General features: G+C 44.0%; 1 protein-coding gene across 4 annotated transcripts in view; it reads right to left on the reverse strand.

Moving 5' to 3' along the window:
* Positions 1–5,526, reverse strand: part of Klhl24 (kelch like family member 24) — a 43,035-nt gene extending 37,509 nt beyond the window's left edge. The window contains exons 1-2 of one of the 4 annotated variants that reach the window (XM_052740197.1): positions 5,416–5,526; positions 522–582 (exon numbers count right to left, since the gene is read on the reverse strand). The gene's annotated coding sequence lies outside the window, so the exon portion shown is untranslated. The other 3 variants (XM_052740199.1, XM_052740200.1, XM_052740198.1) reach the window with 3 other exon arrangements.
* Between the last annotated feature and the right edge of the window lie 18,459 nt (positions 5,527–23,985).

Genomic DNA, 23,985 nt, shown 5'->3' on the forward strand with positions numbered 1-23,985 from the left:
ACAAGTGCGCCTCATCACACTCAGCCCAATTCTGTCTTAAGATAGAACTGGTCTGGCCTGGTGGTGGCGCATGCCTTTAATCCTAGTACTGGGGGTGGGGTGTGGAAGGGGTGGCAGAGGCAGGCGGATTGTTGTGAGATCTCTGTGAGTTCGAGGCCAGCCTGGTCTACAGAGTGAATTCCAGGACAGCCAGGGCTACACAGAGAAACCCACTGGCCACTGCTATTCACTATTATACTGACTGGCATTAAATGATCCCAGGTTAAAGAATGAAATGGTGCCAGGTGGTGGTGGCGCACGCCTTTAATCCCAGCACTCGGGAGGCAGAGCCAGGCGGATCTCTGTGAGTTTGAGGCCAGCCTGGGCTACCAAGTGAGTTCCAGGAAAGGCACAAAGCTACACAGAGAAACCCTGTCTTGAAAAACCAAAAAAAAAAAAAAAAAAAAAAAAAAAAGAAGAATGAAATGGTTTAAACTCTCTAAGAACAGTGTATAGTAAATAGCTAATAAACATAAATATACCTTCTTAGCATTTGTTTCACAAAGCCCCAGGCAAATACTTGTGTTGTTTATATTTCCACACCTAAAATGGAGAACAGTGACATACAAATCAGACACTATCAGCTCAAGTATATTAGTGATACAGTGAAAACAGTTCTTAGTAAACTGCCGTTCCTAACTGGAAGTTCCTTTTCATATAGACCATTAATAGTACCTCAAAGAAAATTCATCAGTTTATGTTCAATTAGATTCAAATTTCTTTTACTATTCGCTGCAATAGTAAGCTAAATTTGACAGTGAGATGAAGAAATGTATACCCTGTGATAATTCCACTTTGAATATTTGAAGAATGCCAAAAAACTTACATTTCACTCAAATATGATGGAATCTGAGTACTTTAAGAGTTGCACTATCAACATGACCAAAGTAAACAGTGTATTCACTATGTACCAACATAAAACCATGTAATCAATTGAGAAAAACCTCAAGAGTTAATAAAAGAAAACCCACTCACTTTTAAGCTTTTGTTATGTATATTTATATAGAATCTTTATATAAATCTATAAAATAATTTAATATATATTGCTATTTCTTCTGCTTTATTGAATCTTATAGAGTTAATGTCTACATAACCACTAATGCAGCACAATCTACCCCTTCCCCGGCCCCTGTGTGTGTGTAGGAGATGGAGAAGAATGCTTAAGAGAAACTACCAGGATTTAGAGCTGTGCACAGAACAGCAACTGTATTTAAATACTACTGGTTGCTTCTGGTTTCTAATCCAGTCATCCATAACAAGAACTTACTTGTAAATTCTTAAGTTTATGCAGATTTGATATCAAAACCAAATATAAATAACCAACTTAAAAAAATACAGAATCACATCTTTATATTCAGACTACCCTGTGATTAGGACACGAACACTATCTTGTGTATTTCCTTATTTTCATTAGGCAGTCTAACTCGTGTGTACACTTGATAAAGAACACTACATCTCGGTCAAGTTGGGGGCTTGTTAGTCCTACCTACCTGAGTATTCTTTACCAGTAGTTAGTAAGGCCCAAGGCCAATGGAAGAGACTGCCAACTGTGTCTGACACCTAGCAAATTCTAGTTTCAAATTCAACTTTAGATACTGTAGGGTTGGCCAGCACTAGAAGCAGACAAAACTCCAACACTAATATGGATCCACATCCTCAGCATTTCTCTAGCAGAACTCAAGCACAAATTGGAACAGATTTCCAATGATTTGTTTGATGAAGAATTATACCATCTGAGTAGAAAACAGCCCATTCAGCATTTTCTGTAGGACTTTACTTTAAGCTTTCTTCTTTTTTTAAATTGATATTTTGTTGTTTTTTGAGACCTCCATGTAGCCCTGGCTGGCTTGGAACTCACTATGTAGACTAGGCTGGCCTAAAATTTACAGAGATCTGCCTGCCTCTGGGATTAAAGGTGCCACAATGCCCAGCTAGGTAATCCTGAAGATCTGAATATGTCAAGGACAAGGGACAGGGTGTATACGGTGTGATTTACAGTGTGGCAACATAACAAGCTTTGTTTTCCTTTAAAAGAATCCTCTACAAAGACATTACAGGCAGACAGTATGGAGCAACTAAGGCCTTCCAAAGACCAGAGAACAAGAAACCTGTCGCCTACTGCTAGTATAGTCCCTACAACTTGCCAGCCATCCCTGCCATCCATGTTCCACATCACATTTCCTCAAACTGAACCTCGGCTAAAGCAGAAACAAGAAAGGGTGATTGAAAAGAGTTATCTTTAAAGGTCTAATGGTAATGTAAAAGGATGTCATCAAATGCTTCCAACAGACTAAATCCTTTACAAAGTACTACGCTAAACCAAACAGGCTTTTACGTATTTATATCAATTTCACAAGCCTATATAAAACTTACATAAAACTATAGATTTTACAAATACACATACATTTCGGGTGTTCTCACTGTCTAAAAAGCTTTCCCTAACTTACGCGCCTTACTAGACCTGACATGGAAACAATGTCATTTTGTCAGTCACCCCCTCCAATACTTATTGCATTTCGATTTAAAAGTGAAAGGCCTAGCAAAGCAAGAGAGTTAACACTTGTAATCCCAGCACTCCAGAAGCTGAGGCAGGAGGATCACTGTGAGTTAGAGGCTATTATGAATTACATTGCAGGTACCAAGCCAGGTAAGGCTACAAAACAAGATCCTGTGGGGGAGGGGGAGGCAGGGAGAAACAGAATTTTGACAGTTACTTTTCTTGCTACCAAAATCAGTTTTGGCTTATTACAGCTATACCAGCTGTGGTGTTAACTTTGATCCTAAATCACCTTTTAATATCAAGTACACTCGGAAGTCAATGATTTTTATTTAACTTAGTACTGCACAAATTATAGAGACCCAATCTAATCTAACTAATCTAATCTTTCTAATCTAATCACTTGGTTTTGAGACTGGGGTCTCCTTGTGTATTGCAGGTTTGGCACCAATTCTAGATTCCCCTGCTGGGGTTCCAGGCAAGACCTCCTCCACTCTGTAATGCCTGAGTTCTCTCATTTTATTTAGTTTCAATGTTTCATCTAAGATGATCAGCCAACTAGCGAGAACTCAGTGGCTACATTTTAGAAGGCCAGAACTTAATCCTCGGTCTCAAAGGGGAGTAGGGAGGGTGCACTGGAGGAATTACAACTCTTGAAGTTAATTAGCTATTCTGTTATTGCCCCCATCCCCAAGGTCTATGTTGTCCAGGCTGGTCTTGAACTCCTGGGTCTATGAGCAGTCCTCTTGCCCCAGCATCTCAAATAACTGGACTACCCACAGGGGACTCAATTGGTTGGGCTTCCAGGGGTTTTATAGCATGAAGAACAGAGACAACGTTACAACATCCAACTGTCTCTGTTGCAGGCACAGCAGAAATGAAAGCATATTTTCTGTATGAAGGCTTGTGAGAGCATTTGATTGACATTTTTCACTACAGAGTCCATATCTATGTATTTGATGAAAGAGTTGTCTATAATTTTCAAGGTAAGAGTAAAGTTCATACAAGAATAAATGCTGCAATATATTTACTAAGTATTTATTTTTGAAAGGTTTGACCTTTGAATCTTAACGAAATGGCAGGAAAACAAGGAAGTTAAAAAGCACACTGAAAAACCATTTAAGGTTTTAGCAACTTGGACAAAGGCCAGTGAAGTTTAAGATAGAACTGATAACTCTTTGAATATTATTTTCTTCTTCCTGTTTAGAGACTAAATCGCAGGCTTTGTCTGAAGAAACACGACTTACCAGATGGTAGCTTTTATTAAAGTATAGTGGATAGCATTTGCATATATTAAGGTCTATTAAACAAATACCCTTAGTACACTAGTGATTATGTGTTCTGATCAGACAGCTGCTTATTCTGATACAATCATCACTAGAATTTTTAACATTAAGCGGAGCTGGAGCAGGTTCAGCAGGTTTGGTTCTGTGCAACCACAAGGCAGATGACAACCTGAGCCATCTGTAACTCCACTTCCAGGAGATCTGACGCCCTCCTCCGGCCTTCTTTGGCACTGAACGCAAGTGATGATACAAGAGGGCAAAATACCCATACACGGAATAAAAACATCTTTAAAAAAATCTATTAAGAATGTATAGCCAGTAAGACCTGCTTCACTGGAGAACTTCACTTTTTTCTGCTATAAAAAAATGACAAAACCTGAGACCCCCATAAGCTTAAGGGCTTGGGAAGACAATCTTTAATATCCTCTGGCTGAAAATGACTGGTCTTTCAGTGATATTAATTTAGTTTTCCAAGATACGCCTTCAACTCACTTCTCAGAAACTTCTGAGTTACCTGGAAGATTAACACACGAAAGTGTGTGTGCTGAAAAATCCCCAAACAGGAAAAACTAAGAAAGCGCACTAAAAAACAAAACTAACTTTTAGGCAAATAACTTCACATAATCTTTTTTTTTTAAAGGTAAAAGCCATCTTTTAAACTTTAAGTGGCAAAGGATAGATTTTAAATCCTAATAAAAGAAAACCAAAACGAAAGTCCAAACCCTTGTCAACCAACCACCTGGTGGACTTGCCGGGTGTCAGCTGCAAACAACTAGCACGCCAAAAACGAATCATTAAAATCCGCTAGCGCTGACACACTTAGGCTTCCCCAAAAGGGACCTTGTGGTTCACCCTCCGCTATCAAAGCCTGCGCAGAGCCGGCAAGGGCAGGTTGGCAGCAGCGCGCTTCTCTGCGCTGTTGTCACTCTGTGCCCGAAGCCCATCCGCTCCGGCTTCGCCTACGCCTCCGCGGGGCACGCCCCCCACCATGGTCCCCCCTCCCGCGGCGCCCGCGTCCTCCAGGTCACCTTCAAGCGAGGGCGGGACTGCGCGGCGCGGGCCACCCAGACACCAGCCCCCGCCAATAAAAACTCGGAACTCGGCGGCCGGGTCCCGCCTGCGGCGCCCAATCGTAGCCGCCCGAACTGTCTTCGCCTCCCGTGTCCGGGACTTGGGGGGCGGGGAACATTGGGAACTAAATTAAGAAGGTCGGGCGGGGGCTCCCCCGGGACGGCCGGCGGCTGCGCTCCCGGTAAACAAAGGCTCAGCGGGGGCGGGTAACGGTCAGGTGACCACGCCTAGCAGGTTTCGCAACCCCGCGGCGGGCGGCCGTGGCCCCAGCACCCCGATCGCGTCCGCGCTCGGCGACAGCACCCACGGTCGCCCTCACCCCCACGGAAACGCCAGATCCGAGGCCGTAGCACTCCGGGCGCTTCCGCCCGAAGCGCATCGCCGCCGCAGGGCTCGTCCCCGCCCGGTCCCCACGCCCGAGGCCGCGCCGGGCTTCTGGCTGCCGGGGCCCTCGTCTCCCTCCCGCAGGTGCCGGTGGTCAGCGCCGCGGCCGCGGGCTGCCTGGAGCGGCCACCCCGGTACCTCTCGGCGCAGGCTGGAAGAGGCGACCCCACGGTCTCTGCTGCGCCGGCGTCTCCTGGAGCCACCAGGCTCTGCCACTGCTCACAACAAAGAAAACATGTGACCGTTGGGCCAAAACACTCGGCGTCACCCATCCTTGGCCAATGGGGGGAGAGGCATCCCCTTCCCGGAGCACCCTGGGAAATGTAGTTCTTACTCCCGGTGGGCTCCCGGGCCACCTGGGTTCCGCTAGAGGGAGAAACCCATGCCTGGCTGCTAATTTGAAATATTTATTTAAGGTAGAATCAGGTTAAAGGAATTCGTCTTGAGCGAGGCCCGAGTGGTATGCTAATTGTCTTCAAAGAGCCCTCTACCTCCCAAAGCCAAAGCACAAGACCAGGACTTAGCTGACCTTAGTGCTTGGACTAAGGCTTGTTTAACACTTTCTAAGACACTTGGGATATCTGAGGGCCAGAGAGTTGGAGTGTACTGCCATCAGCGAAGAGGATACTGTCTTTCCTTTGTAAATCCGTTAAGGTCGCTTGTATCATTCCCTTCGCTGCCTTTTTGTTTTAATAAGACGCAGGAGTCGAACAAAAGTTGTAATTTTCCAAGGCACAAAGGACTTTCAAGACCTTGTTTTGTTCCTATCTTGAAACCGTTTGGTTGGTTCTGGTTTCTGATGATCATAGTTGTCATGTACTTCTCTCTTCTGCGCTTCGCTAATACAGCATACCTCCATTAAAGGGAAGGAAATGTGTTGCCTCCACAAGGTGGAGATAATGAGGGGGGTTGAGGTCCAGGGCATCAAATAGGCTTTGAGATCTCTTTTTCATCTCCCGTTAACCTTAAAAAAAGAAAAGAAAGAAAGAAAAGAAAAGAAAAGCCTATTCATTGAGTACTTCCTGTGGGAGGGAAACATCTCTTTGACTCCTCTATGGCTGATAGGCAGGCCTGCGATAAAACTGCTTGCCACTCTGGCTTGACCAGTTGTCGCTATCAGCTTTGAGAATCCTTACCTTTGGTTGCGTTTGTCAGGACAAGGATATTCATTTTCATATTCTTTTCCCTCTCTCCTCTCCTGTCTCCCCCCTCCCAAGTTCACTTAAACAAGACACTTAAGTTCAAGGAAAACTATCTAGGATTCATTTTTTAAATGATTTTTTTTTATTACTTTTTGTTCTTTGTATGTGCGTGTCTGTATTGGGTCTATGCATCTGAGCGCAGGGCTGGTGGGTCCCCCTGGAGCTTCAGTTTGAGCTAGCTGCCTGATGTGGGTGCTGGGAGCAGTAAGCACTCTTAGCCACTGAGTCATATCTCTAGCTCTATTTATTTAAATTCGATTTTTAAGGGTTGTATTTATTTATTTTTGGCTTTTTCAAGACAAGGTTTCTCTGTGTAACAGCTCTAACTGTCCTGGAACTCACGCTGTAGACCAGGCTGGCCACGAACTCACAGAGATCCACTTGTTTCTGCCTCCCAAGTGCTGGGACTGAAGGTGTACACCACCACTGACTTTTAAAGGTTTTATTTTCTGTGTTTTAGAGTTTTGCCTGCATTTGAGCATGCATGCATTGCCCATGGAGGCCAGAAGAGGGCATCAGATTATCCAGAACTGGAGTTACAGAGGGTTGTGAACCACCATGGGTGGGTGCTGGAACCCTAACCTTCTTCCTCTGGAAAAGCCAGTGTTCCTAACAATGGAGCCATCTCTCCAGCTCCTTTATTTAGTTTTCAAAACAGGGTCTTGATGCTTCTCAGGCTGACCTCCACTATTGCTGGATTTTTTTAGAGAGGGGGATTTGAGAGAGGGAGATGCTGAGGCCAGTCGTTTTTCAGGCAACCAATTTACTAATGCTGCAGGAACCATAGTAAGAAGCGTTGGTTCCACGCCAAGTAAGAAGCAAGGTGTCTACTCTTAAAGGTTTCTCAGGGAAGGGAGATCTTGTGTTGTGAGGAAGCAGGTTTAGTTAATATGTGACCTGTGCTATGTGAACAAGGCAGAAGAACAGGGCTTATGCGACTTAGACTACATAAGGTCTTGAGGTCACTCTTTCTCTGGGTAGCGGGTAGAGCTTGGTTAGTATGTGACCCATGAAATGAGCCAGTGCTCAGATAGAAGATGGGGGTGGGCTGCATGTGTTCTGCCTTTATTGCAGCTTAGAAGGCATGGGTTCTCTAATGGCCGTGTAGCTGAGGACAACATGGAACTTCTGACCTTTCCGCCTCCACCTCCCCTGTACTAGGATTGTGGGTATATGCCACCATGCCCAGCTTATGTAGTGCTGCAGAGGGAACCAGGGTCCTGTATGTTAGTGAAATGTACATTGTATTGGTAAATCGTTGTGTGCTGTTTGAGCTTACTAAGAAGCTGGCTTGGAAGTGATGCTCCTTTCCTCCCAACTCAGACCCAGTCATGTTCGTCTTAAAGTGTCCTCCAAGGCCACTTGCCTGGGGATGAGGGAGGGAAGAGGACAGTAAAACAGCCCATGAGTAAAACATAAAAAAACAGGCCCTTGAAAACAGGTAGAATCATCTCTAAGAGAGGCTACATGGGGAAAAAGCTGTAGCTGGAGTTTTCTTCAGTCCTGTCTGGCCTGTGGTCAGGACAAATCTCTCTTACCTGCCAGTTCCACAGCCGCTCAGACTCAACCGAGTAAACACACAGAGACTTACATTGCTTACAAACTGTATGGCCATGGCAGGCTTCTTGCTCTCTAATTCTTCTATCTTAAATTAACCCATGTGTTGCTAGAGTTTTCCTGCCTGGCCCACAGTCAGGACAAATCTCTCTCACCCGCCAGTCCCAAGCCGCTTAAACCCGATCAAATAAACACAGAGACTTATATTGGTTTCAAACTGTATGGCCGTGGCAGGCTTCTTGCTAACTGTTCTTACAGCTTAAATTAATCCATTTCTATTAATCTATACCTTGCCACGTGGCTTGTGGCTTACCGGTACTTTACATCTTCCTTATCCTGATGGCGGCTGGCAGTCTCCCTCTCCAGCTTCCTGTTCTCTCAATTTTCCTGTTAGTCCTGCCTAAACTTCCTGCCTGGCCACTGCCAATCAGTGATTTATTCATTGACCAATCAGCAACACATTTGACATACAGACCATCCCACAGCACCTCCCCTTTTCTTTTCTTAAAAAGGAAGGTTTTAACTTTTACACATCTCCAAAGTCAGCTTGGTATATTTGGGAATTTGGGCGTAGCTTCTCTTACTACTTCCTGCTGGAGGGGGGCGCTGTATCTTCTGGGGAAACAAAGAAAATTTTAGGATCATGGAGTAGTCCGTGAGGCTGTATCATCTGAGCCAGTTGTCTTGAAACGGTTCTGGATGTTGGATCATCTGGGCCATGGTGTCATCGGAGACCTTTCAGGGGGTCTTGGCTGGTCAAACCTGATGTATCTTACTCTGGAACAAATCCATAGTCTCTTGCTTTCTGTGGAAACAAAAGAGACTCTTTTCCAAAGCAACATATCCTTACATCCAAATTTTGAAGTCAAAGTATCTTTAAAATATACGTACTGGTTTAACTCAGCTTCCTTTACAATCAAACATCTCTCTGTAGTTAAGAATCCCAAAGACAACACAATCCAGACTCTCTGTGTAATAGTCATCTCTACGTGGCTTATTTTTTATATTAATTTTACTGTCTCTTTAAAGACTTTATTTTTTAAAACCATGTATTTGTTTCTATACTGTATATATCACCTTTTTTTGTCTCTTTCAAGCCTACGTATATTTTACACACATTTTAAACTATTACATCTGAATCTGTCTTATTGTGAATCTATTGCTTTAAGCTGCAGCAGCTGTGGCTGCTGGCTCTGCCCACCGCAGCTTTCCAACATGGCGTGGTACTTTACCACCAGCTCTGGGAGCTATCGTGGGTCTATGCTTTTATCCAAGCAGCGTGTAGCCCAGAAACCTCTTTTTTTTGTTTTGTACTAGCAAAGGCTAAATCCACAATGTAGCTTAATGTGCCACTTGCAGAGGCCTCATTCCCGCCATACTGCAGGTCGAGCACGCACGCACGCCAGCAACCCGCCAGTAGCTCAAACCGGCAGCTGCCGCTCATTTGAGAGAGACAATTAGGAAGCTGTTTTTCGCTCCGTTTTAGAATCTCTTTTCTCAGGTTTTAGGTGGAAACTCTTGCCCCACGTTGGGCGCCATTTGTTGCTAGAGTTTTCCTGCCTGGCCCACAGTCAGGACAAATCTCTCTCACCCGCCAGTCCCACAGCCGCTTAAACCCGATCAAATAAACACAGAGACTTATATTGGTTTCAAACTGTATGGCCGTGGCAGGCTTCTTGCTAACTGTTCTTACAGCTTAAATTAATCCATTTCTATTAATCTATACCTTGCCACGTGGCTTGTGGCTTACCGGTACTTTACATCTTCCTTATCCTGATGGCGGCTGGCAGTCTCCCTCTCCAGCTTCCTGTTCTCTCAATTTTCCTGTTAGTCCTGCCTAAACTTCCTGCCTGGCCACTGCCAATCAGTGATTTATTCATTGACCAATCAGCAACACATTTGACATACAGACCATCCCACAGCACCCATGTCTATTAATCTATAAGTTGCCACATGGCTCGTGGCCTTCCGGTACCTTACATGTTGCTTGTCATGGCGGCAGCTGGCAGCGTCTCTTTGCCTCAGCCTTCCATTTCCCTGAATTCTCTTCTCTGCTTGTCCCGCCTATACTTCCTGCCTGGCTACTGGCCAATCAGTGTTTTATGAATAACCAATCAGAGCAACACATTTGACATACAGAACATCCCACAGCAAAAAGCAGTTGAAAGTTCAGCCATAGGAAGCTCATTCATGGAGAGAAAACTCAAGCAGGAACTCCAGCTGACTCCCTCCACTTCCCTAGTTAGTGTCTACCGGATGTTGTGAGTGCCCACTTTGATGATGTTATCTCTATCTGCTGCTCTTTGTTCTTATTTTGCAAAATGTTTATGTATGTTTTTATGTATATGGGTGTTTTGTCTGCACATATGTGTGCACAGGAGAAGAGGGCATCAAATCCCGTGAGACTACAGTGATAGACAGTTGTGAGCTGCCATTTAATTGAGGACTCGCTTATAGTTTCAGAGGGTTGTTTCATGATCATCACGGCAGGGAGCATGCTGGCAGGCAAGCAAGGCAGGATGCTGGAGAAGTAGCTGAGAGCTCATACCTGATCTGCAGTGAGAGAGAGAAGGAGAGGGAGAGGCCTGCAGAGGGGTGGGGACTGAATGGCCATGGCATGGGCTTTTGAAACCTTAAAGCCCACCTACCTCTTGCAACAAGGCCACACCTCCTAATCCTTTCCAAACACTTCCACTAACTGGGGACCAAGCATTCAAACCTGAGTGTGTGGGGGCCATTCTCATTCAAACCACCACAGAGTCTTTGTAGAGTTCATGTCCCTGGCCCCAGTTTCTTGCTCCAGTGACATGTAAAGGCATGTATCGACCTCAGCTTGATCTACCACGCCTGGCACTGTTCTCCTTGAAGATGCCCACAGGTTCTAGGAATTTCTCTTGTCTGCTTTTGATCCTTCGATTGCTTTCTGGACAGTCATCCCACAAATCCTGCAGTGCTCATGAAGGCAAGGGGCTGAACCTAGCCAAGACTGACCTCCCTTTCTGTCCTTGAGAACTCTCGTCAGCTTTCTCAAGAAATCGTGTTCATCAAACCTGGAACAACAGTCTCAACTCAAGAGTCCTCATTTGGCATCTCATCTGATGCTGTGCTCATCAGAGGCTCTGTCTAGGCATCCGCCTCAAGCACCAGCACCCCTCGGAAGCTCTGACCGAGATCTCAGAGCATCTCCACCCCTGGATAGCCATCCAGGGGTCACACTAGGCTGTGTTGCCTTTTCACTCCATTACATAAGCTCGGCACTTTGGCCGCTGTATCTCCTATCTTCTTGTTTGAAGTAGTGCTTTATAGTCAGAGGCTTGGCTCAAAATTTAGCTTTGCTTCCTAGTATCCACATTCTTGAGTGCACTAATCTTTCTCAGCCAGTTTTCTCGTCTTCAAAATGAGGATAAGGCTGGGAGTGGTGGTACATATTTGTGATCTCAGTTCTTAGGAGGTTTAGACAGAAGATAAGGAGTTTGAGGTCAGCCTACATTTCACGGCAAGACCCTGTCTCACGAGACCAAAAAGAAATAAGTAAATTTAAAAATAAAATGAAGATAAAAGTACCTACATTGTGTAAGCATGAGGATTAAATAAGAAAAGAAGCAGATGTACAGTACTCGGGATATAGTGAATACTTAACAACCAAGAGTTGTCACCGTCCTTTCCCTCACCAATTTTAAAGATGTGTTGTATTCTGTGTATATGTATGTGTGCCTGAGTGTATGCATGCGTACCACATGAGTGCAGGTGTCCACAGAGGCCAGGAAGAAGGTGTCGGATGCTCTGGAGCTGGGAATACAGGTGGTTCCAGGGCAAGTGCTAGAGCAGACGCTGGTCCTCTGCACGATCTCAAGCACTAATCCATCTTCCCAGCCCCTCCTATGACGTTCCTTCCTTTCACGCTTTGTCCTTAAGAAGGAAAGAAATGGAGAATAGAAAGATATACACTATCCCTTATATTGACTTGGAAAAACAAGTTTTAGCAAAGAAACTCAGAAATTAAAGCTAAAAGAAATCACAGAATAAGCATATGTTAACTACAGGCATAACTCAAGGTAAATGTAAGCATCACATGGCTAGAGAAAGAAATTTTATGCAGCTTGCCTCTCTGGATCCAATTTTGTTTGTTTTTGGCTTTGATGCAGGGTCTTTCTCTGTAGCTCAGGCTGACCTTGAACTCACTATGAAGCTCAGGCTGGCACTAAACTTGTGGCAGCTTCTCAAGTGTTGGGTTACAGATATGAGTCACCTTGCCTGGCTTTTAAAATATTCTTCATTTATTTTATTGCTTCTTGTTATATAGCTCAAGCTGACCTTAAAACTCATAGCAGCAATCCTCCTGACTCAGTCTCCCAAGTACTGGGTTTGTAGACATGAATCACCCCATCAGGCTTCTGCAGATCCTCCTTAGACTTCTAATTTTTTATTCATTTTTGCACAAAGAACATTACCAGGGAAGAGGGTTTACTCTTTGTGATGGGGGAATATAATTTGTTGTAAAACTATACTGCATTTAAAAATGTTGAGAAAGACCATAAATAGCTAGAGGAAAGGTAATTTGATATAATGGTATCATGGAAATAAGCTTCACAGCTTTTAATATCCCTTCTGACAACTACATTTTAAAATGTTTTGGGAAACTACAATAAAACAACAAATGGCTGATCTATAAATATTGATATATTAAAGCCACTTTAATTTAAAAAACAAAGAACAAATAGCCCCCTGAACGCCCACCCCGAGTCCTATCCTCTAAAGGTATGTGAAAGTGTGTCTCGGCCCCTAGAATATCTTCACACAAAGGTAACACGACAGCTTAGACCATGGTTGACTCTGAGCTGTAGAACACAGGTCCAAGAGTCAGAGGTTTCTTCTAGTAATCACTTGACATAAAAAACCTATTATGACCAGGCGGTGGTGGTGCACACCTTTAATCCCAGCATTTGGGAGGCAGAGGCAGGTGGATCTCTGTGAGTTCGAGACCAGCCTGGGCTACAGAGTGAGTTCGAGGACAGGCTCCAAAGCTACACAGAGAAACCCTGTCTCAAAAAACAAAGCAAAACAACAACAAAACAAAAACAAAAACAAAAAAAACCTGTTATGTGCATGTACGAAGTAATAATATAATAGTTTTATTTAGTCATTGGTAGTGCTGAGAGCTGGACGATGGAATTTAGGGCATCACACATCTAGGTGGGTCTTCTGCCCCTGAGCCCACACCTCAAGCCCCTGAATGTTTCTTTTAAAAGTATTTTAAAAGCCGTGTCTATTTGCTTCCAGTTCTAGAGCGCTCTGTAACTGGCCTGGAAAAGGCTGAGCTGTCCCAGGTCACCAGCACACAGGCACAGAGCCTGGCCCTGCTGTGATAGCATTGCAGGCACATGCCTGGCATAGTTTGGAAAGCCTGTCTTGTTCTATTGCTAGAGCATGGAAGTTTTGCTCCCGTGGCAAATCTCTAAATTTAGATGCTTTTTAGGGTGAACTGTCTGTGACCTTTGTCACAAAGATCAGTTTGCCTCTGAAGGCACCTTGCTTTTTACTCACGAATTTGGATGGAAGCTTTGGTACTTATAAAGCAAGACTTGAAGATTACTATATTAATGGAGAATGAAATAACGAATATCTAAGATTTCTGCTTCCTATTTCTCAGTGGAAGTTTACCTTGCACTTACTTATCTGTGGAGATAGTTCTCACCTTCCACTTGGTCAGGAAGGGCCTCTTTTCCTGCTGCTCTGCCAGCTGGCCTGTGAGATTCTGGATGGCTCTTTAGCTCTGCCCCCATCTTGCTGTGGAAGGACTGGGATCATGGATGCTTGCCTCTGTATCTGCCTTCTGACATGCCTTTGGAGTCTAAGCATGGGCCATTAGGCTTGTGTGCTGTGGAATAATCCTTCTGGACACTGTGAAGATGTGTTGCTCTCATTGTTAATAAAAAGCTGATTGGCTGATGGCTAGGCAGAATTTTCGGGACAGAGAGAATGCTAGGGAGAAGAAGGGTGGAGTTTGAGAAGTCTCAAGGAGATGCCATGAGATGCAGAGTAATCAGGATAGGAAGTACATACATGAGGTAAACAAGCCTCGGAGCAGCACATAGATTAATAAAAATGGGTTAATTTAAGTTATAAGAGCTAGCTAAAGGGGCTGGAGAGATGGCTCAGTGATTAAGAGCACTGACTGCTCTTCCAGAGGAACTGAGTTCGATTCCCAGCAACTACATGGTGGCTCACAACCACCTGCAATGAGATCTGGTGCCCTCTTCTGGCCTGCAGGGATACATGCAGACAGAACACTGTATACATAATTAATAAATAAAATCTTTAAAAAAAAAAGAGCTAGCTAAAAACAAGACAGAGCCGACGGTCAAGCAGTTATAATTAATATTAAGTCTCTGTGTGGTTATTTGGGAATTGGCTGGTGGGACAGAAGAGTTCGTCTACACTTGTGCTCATAAGACTTTACCTGTGAAGCAGGCTCTCCAGCCCCTGGATGTAACTCATAAAATAAAACTCCAGGGTAAACTTTCCTCTTTTTCCAGTAACCTTATGGAGCTCTCTGAAATTAACATAGTTTAGTTCTAATATAATGTCTCAGTACTTATGATCTCCCCCCCATTTTAATTAGAGAAAAGACAATTTCACAACTAAAAGTGGCCAACACCTGTAATCCTAGTGTTTGGGAAACAGAGGCAGGATGATCTCAAGTTCAAGGCCAACCTTTGTTTTAGAACATGACTCTGTGGCTTCTGAGAGCAGAATTATCTGCCCAGACAGGGAACTCTGTTCAAACTCTCTCCCCCCCACCCCCCGCCCTGTGTGTGTGTGTGTGTGCGTGTGTGTGTGTGTGTGTGTGTGTGTGTGTGTGTGTGTGTGTGTCTGTCTGTCTGTCTTTTTGAGACAGGGTCTCTCTATGTAGCCTGGCTGTTCTGGAACTCTCTATGTAGACCAGGCTGGTCTCAAACTCACAGAGATTTGCCTGCCTCTGCCTCCAGAGTGGTGGGATTAAGGGTGGGTGCCACTGTGCTCTACACTCCCTCTCTCTCTTTAAAGATTTAGTTTTGTATGTGTGGATGTTTTGCCTACATGTCTGTCTGTACATCACATGCATACAGTGCCCCAGAAGAGGCCAAAAGAGAGCACTGGATCCCTTGGAAATATAGTTATAGATGGTTGCAAGCTACCATGTGGGTGCTGGGAACTGACCTGGAGTCCTCTGAAAGAGCAGCAAGTGCTTTTAACTGCTGAGTCATCTTTCCAGCCCCTTAGTCAAACTCTTTAAAGAAAATTACATATTTTAGTTAGTTTATAAAGTAGCAGGCTTCCATATGGCTCACCCCATACATTCTTGTTTTGGTTAATTCTTTCTACCCCTACTATTCCTTCTGCTTTCGTTTTCTTTTTAAGATCTGTTTTAGTTTTTTTTTTTTTTAAAGATTTATTTATTTATTATGTATACAGCATGTATGACTGCAGGCCAGAAGAGGGCACCAGATCTCATTACAAATGGTTGTGAGCCATCATGTGGTTGCTGGGAATTGAACTCAGGACCTCTGGAAGAGCAGTCAATGCTCTTAACCACTGAGCCATCTCTCCAGCCCCTGTTTTAGTTTTTAATTAATATGTATGTGTCCGTGGGTTTTTGTGGGTGTGTGCATGTGAGCGCATGTACCCACAGAGGCCAGAAGAGGGTGTTGGATCATCTGGGTCTGGAGTTCCAGGTGGTTGTGGGCTACCTGATGTGGGTACTTTCAAAGAGCAGCACTTTCTATAACCACTGAGCCATCTCTGCAGCCATCTCCTAGCCATGAGTCCCTGGTCCATTTCATCGCACCCAGATGTGAGTACCAGGATACTTCAGCAGATGTCCCTGGTATGCTCCTGCAGGCTCTCTCCCAGTTCGGATCCCCACCTGGAACATCAGGACAATCCAATGGGAGGTGGTCTATTATCCCTCTCTTCATAACTTGTGTTTTTTTTCTTTTCCTAGAGCCCTTAGGAACTTTATATTAGTGTGGGGGACACTTCTCCCTTTCTTTCCCTTTCATATTTCCTTACGGTTGTGGCTTATGGTGTCCCAAAGTGGGGACCCACAGTATGCCTGAACTTTTTCTCTTCTTTCATGGGCAGTTAGTTGAGCTTAGGTGCAGAATACAGTGTGCATACTGGCTGCCAGCTGCCAGGCTCTACTCTTAGACAGAATACAGTGTGCATACTGGCTGCCAGCTGCCAGGCTCTACTCTTAGACAGAATACAGTGTGCATACTGGCTGCCAGCTGCCAGGCTATACTCTTGGACAGAGTACAGTGTGCATATTGGCAGCCAGCTGCCAGGCTATACTCTTAGACTGTCTTGCCCCTTGCCAGCACTCACATAGTCTTCTTTTCTGGAACAGTTGGAAATGATTGGACAAATTTCCATGAGATGTTTGATCCTAGGTTGGGGAAAACAATATTCAATGTCTATTTCCCTTTCCTCAGCTTATGGTGTCCCATATCTGGTACCCCAAAAGGGTCCCAGCTGTTTGGGCCCCTCTGTGCCCGGCAAATCCACAGGAATCTGGTACGAAGGCTGGGGGCACACATGGAACCTACTGAGGCACCTGGCAATGGCTGTTCACTTGCAGTCAGTATGGGGAGGGTCACGTTGGTGCTAATGTCACCCTCAGACTTTCCTACACTGCACGAACTCAACCACATGTCCCAATCTTCTTCCCAATTCTTTCATTGTTAATTAAATTTGTTCTTCAACCATTTCATCCTTGTATATAACCCATCTGGTTCTTGTCACCACTCACTCTTTCAGACCTCCTTCCCAGGCCTGGCAGCACCTCTTCCTCTCTATTTTTGTTTTGTGACCCGCTGCATTTAACCAGGGTCACAAATGTGTGACCTTGGGTTTCTAACGATCCACGGGAGCCTGGTAGGCTCACCAGTGGTTGCATAACTGAATGCAATGACCCCCTTCCCACATTCCCTGTAACGTATTACTACTTAGTAATTCATCAGGGAGGGGCAAGGCCTGATGTGCTGTTTCCCAATTCATGGTCGACTGTTGGCACACCCTCTTGTGGAAGCCTAATGCAGGCCACCACAACTGCGTGAGATCATGATTGTGGTGTTTATGTCATTCCTAGATGACAGCATTTCACAGCCCTTCCCCATCTTCTGGCTCTCACATTCTTCTGTAATGCTGCCTCAGCCTTACACGGGGTAGCCTAAATGTCAACCATCGATTAACCTCAGCGCCTTGAGCAGCAGTGAGTCTGCATTCACTAAACACGGTGTTCACTGCAGAGAGGCTTCTGTAAGGCTCCGAGTGGCATTTGTCTACAGATACCAACATTTTGAAAACTGTTTGGTGCCACGTGAGATTAGCTAAACAACAGATAGTAAGTTCCCCCTTTTAGGACGTTCCCAGCATTGAGTTTCTGAGTGGGTTTGCAGTACCAGTTGTGTGTTTCCTTCTGTGGAGCAGGCCTCAGATGCAATCAGGGAATGGTTGGTTATCCCTGTAATACTCATGATACCTCACACTGCTGGGCATATCTTGCCCAAAAGGGTCCCAGCTGTTTGGGCCCCTCTGTGCCCGGCAAATCCACAGGAATCTTGCCATGGGTTCCCAGCTGGGAGAGTACTGTCATTTCTCCAGCTCTTTGTACAGCACATTCCAGCAGGGAGGAAACCTCTAGCTCACCTCCATCTTGATTCTTCTCTATCTGATACCCAAGCTGCGCGGTGTCTTCAACAATAGCATCTTAACATCAAATTCTGGTGGGTAACCAAGAGAACTGGCAAGTATATCGCTTGGTAGCTTCTGGGGCTTCCATAGCCAACAAATCATAAGGAGGTGTTTTACACCTGACATGGGTTTTATTTTTTTGTTCATTAATCCATGTTTTCTAAGCCATGAAGGCTATCTCTCTGCCATCCTAAACAGTTAGACATATTACATTCTTTTTTACTTATGTATATATGTGCATGTTTGTGTGAATGTATGTCACATATGTGCTTGGAACCACAGAGGCCAGAAGAGGTTGTTGGATCCCTTGGAGCTGGAGTTACCTGACATGCATGTGGGGAATGGAACTCAGGTCCTCGGAAGGGCTTGGCTTACAGAGTAGTAGGTTTCTGTGGTGCTTTTTCACACACTCTTTGTTTGGGTTAACTTGCCTCCTCTCCTTACCTCACACACCCATCCCTGTTAAGCCCTCCCATGCTATGTCCTCTCTCATATCACCATGTTTAACTGTCCTTCCTCCCTTAGGGCATCTGACTCCCTCATTTCCTGGTTTTCACAAGTGTTCTCATCAAAACACAAAGAGATTTGAAGCTGAGATGCACAAACCAAAGAACACAGCGTTTGTCTTTCGGGGTCTGGGCTGCCACTCTCAGGATAAAGTTTTCCACTTCTGATTTCATGTTCTGTAGCACTGAACAAGACGCCATTGTGTCAAATATGGAATTTTTTTTTTTTTTTTGAGACAGGGTCTCACTTATGTAGCTTTGACTGGCCTGGAACACAAAGAGCCGCCTGCCTCTGTGTCCCGAGTGCTAGGATTAAAGGCGTGCACCACCACACCAGGCTTCTGATCCATTTTTAAAAAGTGACGGTCTGGCTTGTTTCTTTACCATTTGTAGTCTCCATTCCAGCCAAATCTATATTAGTAAGAAAATGTTGTAAGGTAAAAATTAGTACAGCAGTTTGAATTGAATAGAGGGAGCTGCTTTAGGGCGTTGAGGAGGTTTTGGGCCGTGTAACGTTTTGATTAATGAGTTGTTGAAATTTCACAAGGAAATGAAATTTGGTAGTCTGGCTTTTGCCAGGTGTTTGTATGTGGCCGTAGGTGATTATACTGTCTGGCAAGGCTGGTCAACATTTTAGTTAAATGTATTCTTGTGTTACCCGTAAATGAATGGGGAAGTAAAATTTGGAAGAGATGATTACAATGTGCAGGCCGCGATAGAAAGGCAAATCCACATTGTTCTCGACTTGGTCATTTGCATTATTACTTTTTACAATTCAAACTCTATATGCTTTAGGGCAAAGCCCTTTGGACCCCCATTTAGTTATTCGGACCACCAAATCATGTCTGATACAGCTAGAGGCCCAGAGAGGACCAAGTATTTCTGCCCCAGGGTGGAAAGGTCCTGCAGTTTGAGTGAGTTTACATATGCCTTTAGGTGACCGAGAAAGTGAGAGGACTATTGCTCTGGGGCCAGCCTTCTCTCCTTGAACATGGCTGTTTTGTGAGTGTAATTGTGACTTAATTAATTGTGGGGCCCAATGTTGAAGGAGGGTTAAGTAACAACAAACTTCCTGAGTTTCAGCAAGCACGGAGCTCTGGGTGAAGCGGGGGTAGATACAGACGCAACTTGGAGGATAACCTGATAATTTCGGAGTGGGTTCCTGGGTAGTGTGGAAATGAGGCTGTGCCCTAGTCTAAGCCACTGCTTGGCCAAACAGTGGCTTTTAGGCTGTGCCTTGTCCTGGGTGTCTACCAAAGCAGCAGTTGGCTCAATTTTGAGTACAAATCCAGAGGCAGAATGACTCTGCATTTCATTTGTGCACATAGACACAAGTACATATCCAGCAGTAATTTTTTCCTACCAGCATCCCAACTATAAAATTAAGGAAATTAGGAACACATGCCACATGGGCATATTATGTCAATGCAAAAACAGAGCTCTCACCTCAACGGAGTGAGAAAGAGTTTATTCTGGAGCTGGTCTGGGACATAGATTAAGTTACTTCAAACACCACGCTCCAACATGGTAACTGGTTCATGAAGTGTTTACAAGTACAGCAGAAAAGAAAGTCATAAATCAAGGCACTTTTCAAATATGTACGTGGGAACACCAGGTGTGTAAGTGGGTGTGATGGTCTGAATGAGAATGGCCTCCATTGATGAACACTTGGTCCTCAGTTGATGAACTGCTTGAGAAGGGTTAGAAGGAGTAAGAGGTATGGCCTTTTTGGAGTAAGTGTGGCCTTGTTGGAGGAAGTGTGTCATTGGGGGTGAGCTTTGAGGTTTCAAAAGCCCATACACTCTCTCTTGCTACCTGTGGATCGAAATGCAAAGCTCTCAGCCACTGCACCAGGGCCGTGCCTATCTGCTTCCCACCATGAGGATAATGGACTAACACTGTAAGTGAGCCCCCCAATTAAATGCTATCTTTCTTAAGAGTTGCCTCTTCACAGCAACAGAACACTGAGTAATATAGTGGGTTACAGCATAGTGGGTGAATCTGTTATTTGATGATATTTTAAATTGGGGACTGATAGAAGATAGTGGTCTGTTAAGCTAATATGGCCCAAAGTATTTTGGTTGTCCTAATATTGATAATATTGATTGTGATAAGGATATTAGATGAGACACAGAGGTCTGTAGAGATCTCAGCAAACACCATGGCCAGTAGAGTGTTGATCCATGTAAGCAAGAAGGAAATCCAGTTAAACACGACTCAGTAGCTGGTGTTGGTTCAAACTTCAAGAGTCTGACACTGAGCAATTTATTTTAGGCAAAATTAAGCACAACACAATTTGTAAAAAACTTCCCTGGTGATAATGAACTCAAATCCTGTGTGCATAACAAAGCTTAAGACATGGTTACATTGAACTCTTTGTAAAGTGCATGTGACCTCTTCCATAAAGCTGGGTTCTGTAGACTGACTGAGAAACAATGCTCAAGATAAGGGTCTAGGGAGGATGACTGGTGGTTTGAATGAAAATGGCCCCCATAGGCTCACAGGGAGTGGTACTATTAGGAGGTGTGGCCTTGTTGGAGTAGGTGTGTCATGGGGGGTGGACTTTGAGGTTTCCGATGCTCAAGCCAGGCCCAGTGTCGCTCTCTCTTCCTGCTGCCTTCAGATTGGATGTAGACATCTCAGCTCCTTCTCCAGCACCGTGTCTGCCTATGTGCCACCATGCTTCCTGCCATGATGACAATGGACTAAACCCCTGAACTGTAATCCAGCTCCCCAATTAAGTGTTTTCCTTTATAAGAGTTGCCATGGTCATAGTGTCTTTTCACAACAATAGAACGCCTGCCTAAGACAACACAACGGTCTTGAGGAGCTAGGGATGTTATCTGTGAGCAAGGACTTCATGCCCTCTACAGAGGTCAGCAATGAATGGCAATTAAAGGGATTAATGATAGCTTAAGACAATTTGGGTTCAGGAGTTGGAGAGCTGGCCTAGTGGTTAAGAGTGCAGAGGACCTGGGTTTGGTTCCCAGAACCTATATACATGGTGGTTCACAGTCATATGTATCTTCAGTTCCAGGGGATCCAGTGTTCTCTCTGGTCTCTGCTGGGTTTATGTGGTGCACATATATACATGCCAGCAAAAGACTCATATGCATAAAATGAAACTAAATCTTTTTTGAAAAAGATAACTTGGGTCCAGATATACAACATTCCACTCTCCACCATTGTGGTGGTGGTGGTGCTGCTGCTGCTTCTTCCTTCTCCTCCTCCTCCTCTCCCTCCTCCTCCTCTTCCTCCTCTTCTTCCTCTTCCTCCTCTTTCTCCTCCTCCTCCTGCTCCTCCTCCTTAGTCCTTTTGAGACAAGATCTCTCTATTATGCCGTTCTGGTTATCCTGGGTCTCACTCTGTAGACCAGGCTGGCCTCACTCAAACTTACAGAGATCTGCCTGCCTCTGCCTCCTGAGTGATGGGATTAAAGACTCATCTTGGTATTTCTAATCAGTTAATTAGATTGTAGAATCTTTAACAGGTATGGACTTTGGAGGAGGGAAATTCAGTTTATAGATTCCCCTGTTTTCCCAGCTTCACATTTTGTTCATATAGAGGTCAAGCTCTGTTTTATGTTCCAAGGTTTTAGAAAGGATTAGGTTGCTAGGATCTGTAGGGTTGAGGCTGAGTGTGCAGGAGAGCAGTCTTCAGAGAGAGGGCCATTAAGGAATAAATTTTTGATGATATTAAACTTATTAACCATCATGATCTGTGTATGAGTTTTAATTTTTTGCATCTTCTGTATCTGACATAGCACTGACATGTGATGGGAGTATCACATCTGAACTTACAACAATCAAGAGCACAGTACGGTGAGTAAAGAAGTAAAGGCAGTAGACAAGGGAAACTGGCATTTTTTTTTAAGGTTTATTTATTTATTATGTATACAGAAGAGGGAGCCAGATCTCATTGCAGATGGTTGTGAGCCACCATGTGGTTGCTGGGAATTGAACTCGGGACCTCTGGAAGAGCATTCAGTGCTCTTAACCTCTGAGCCATCTCTCCAGCCTGGGAAACTGGCATTTTAAGCAACCACAAATCATATTGTTTGGCTAGACTGACTATATGCTTTCCCTGTGCATGTAGTTATTTGTATCTTATGAAATATTTTATTTGGTATTTGGAATATTTGAAAGCATTTATTATATTCTCATTTTAAATGTTCCTCTAGTCAGTTCAATTCTGTAATTATAACTTCATAGGGAGTAGTTTCTTCTAATTTTAGGAAACACTGATCTCTAATATTTAATCTTATTTGTTACTGTATTAGTTTGGGTTCTCTAGAGAAATAGAACTGATAGAATGAATATATATATATATATATATATATATATATATAAATATACACACACACATATGTGTGTGTGTGTGTGTGTGTGTGTATGTGTAAATGGGATTTATTAGAGTGGCTTATAGATTATGGTTCAACTATTTAAACAATGGCTATCTCCCTAGAGAAAGTACAAGAATCCAATAGTTGTTTGGTCTATGAGGCTGGATGGTCTGCAGTATATTCTGGAATCCAGAAGAAATAGGTTCAGTGAGCCCAGGAGTTAGCCCAGGAGTTAACTTGTCAGTGAGAATGAGGGCAAGCAGGCAGAGAGCAAGCACTTCCTTCTTCCAAGTCCTTTATATAGGCTGACACCAGGAGGTGTGGCCCAGACTCAAGGTGGATCTTCCCTCCTCAAAAGATATGGATTTAGGGTGGGTCTTCTTGCTTCAAATTATTCAATCAATAAAATATAATATAATAAATGCTTTCCCTCACAGGTATATACCCAGCTGTTTGGGTTTTACGAATTCCAGATGTAGTCAAGTTGATGATAACCTAGATTAGCAATCACAATGACTAATAATTTCATTTGTATTATTCTTTTTATGGTATTATTCTAGATTCCAGTTGGAAAGTCATGTTACAGAATAAATGAGATAACAATATAGTATTATTTTGAATTCCTTCTAAACAAAATAGTTGCGCGTGTAACATCTTGTTAAGGAGAGAGACAAACATGTAACAGACATGGCAGAAATGAAGATATTATAAAGTTCAGTAACAAAATGGCAACCAGGAAGGGACAAAGACACATTAGTGGGGTAGCTGCCAATCTCAGTGAGCTGACCCTGGATGAAAAGGAAAGATGGACATTTCCAGCAGCTGCTGGAGTCATTCGCTTCGGGGGCCTTTCCCTAGCTTTCCACTTCAGCATCTGCTGCTTTTTACCTCTGTTAGGTGAAGCAGAAAACCGAATTTGGACTTTGGATTCTCCAGCAAACCTGCCCCTGGGACGTTTGTTTCTCTTTGATTGGTACACCCCAGACCATCTGAGATGATGGCTGTTTACGACTGCCTTTGTCTTCTGGGGTTCTCTTAAAAATAGCTCTCACTGTTAAATAGAGAAACATGGTGACCGTTGCGGTGCAGAAGAGAGAAAGTTCTTGAAGGCACTGGGGGCCAGACTTAATTCAAAGTCAGGACTGAGGTGGTATGAAGACACTGTTCTGCCATTCTTGTAGTCAGAGGTTTCAGAGAGACATGATAAGGTCTCCTCTAGAAAGAGGAGCAGAGGAAATGAGGGTCCCTTCTTGGGGTTCTTGGTCTCATTAATGAAGGAATTTAAGAATGGCCTCCAATGGAAACTCAAAGACACTTTTATTAGAGTTTAAAAGCCACAAGTCCAGGACAGACAAGCTGTAAATCT

The sequence above is a fragment of the Peromyscus californicus genome, unplaced genomic scaffold (genome assembly GCF_007827085.1).
Source record: "Peromyscus californicus insignis strain IS unplaced genomic scaffold, ASM782708v3 Scaffold_16__1_contigs__length_79575227, whole genome shotgun sequence".
Taxonomy (NCBI): Eukaryota; Metazoa; Chordata; class Mammalia; order Rodentia; family Cricetidae; genus Peromyscus; species Peromyscus californicus.